At 39.3% G+C, this 872-nt stretch overlaps 1 non-coding gene across 1 annotated transcript; it reads left to right on the plus strand.

Moving 5' to 3' along the window:
• The first annotated feature begins 507 nt into the window (after positions 1 to 507).
• LOC121225362 (small nucleolar RNA R71) lies at positions 508 to 614 on the plus strand. The gene has a single exon (XR_005923230.1). It is a non-coding gene; the product is annotated as a small nucleolar RNA R71 (small nucleolar RNA).
• The last annotated feature ends 258 nt before the right edge of the window (positions 615 to 872 follow it).

Here is an 872-nt window from a genome sequence, read left to right on the forward strand (position 1 = left end):
GGTTGTTGAAAACCCGGAGGATGTTGTGGTCTTTGATTCCCTTGACCACCCCACGAGAAGTTGGGATGGCTCCTCCAACCTGCATTATATGTGTTACTATATGGGTTATTTTAAGATCTAGAATTATTACCCATATATTGAACTTGTTCCTTCTCGATGCTAAGGTTGGAGGGTTGATATTCTGTGTATGCTCCTCCTCCATTTGAATTGCACCTCATCACTGGATGTACCTAAGTAGAACCACACAAACCGTCAATCTTTTTATTTAAGAGTTCTACCTGGTTAGATAGCTTAGCAACCGCATCGAGGTTGAAAACACCGACTACTTTCGTCGACTTTGTTCTCATGACTTGCCATTGATAGTTATTCAGTAACATCTCTTCAATAAATTTGTAAGCCACTTCAGGTGCTTTGTTGTTGATAGTTCCACTAGCAACTGTGTCAATCATCTATCTAGTCGAATGATTCAGGCCATTGTGAAATGTTTGAACCTGCAACCATAAACGCATCCCATGATGAGGGCATCTTCTCAAGAGGTCCTTGTATCTCTCTCATGCATCATAGAATGTCTCTAGATCCATCTGCATAAAAGAAGAGATATCATTCCTTAATTTAGCCATTTTAGTCGGCGAAAAATATTTAAGTAAAAAATTTTCGATCATTTGTTCCCAAGTAGTGATTGACCCTCGTGGTAACGAGTTCAACCACTGTTTTACTTTTTCCTCAATGAAAAGGGAAACAACCGAAGGCAAATGGCATCATCAGAAATGCCATTGATTTTAAAAGTGTCGCAAAACTCTAGGAAATTCACCAAATGAGTGTTTGGGTCCTCGTCCTGTAAACCATCAAATTGAACAAACTGTTGGATCATT

Source organism: Gossypium hirsutum, chromosome A03 (genome assembly GCF_007990345.1).
Source record: "Gossypium hirsutum isolate 1008001.06 chromosome A03, Gossypium_hirsutum_v2.1, whole genome shotgun sequence".
NCBI classification, from domain to species: Eukaryota; Viridiplantae; Streptophyta; class Magnoliopsida; order Malvales; family Malvaceae; genus Gossypium; species Gossypium hirsutum.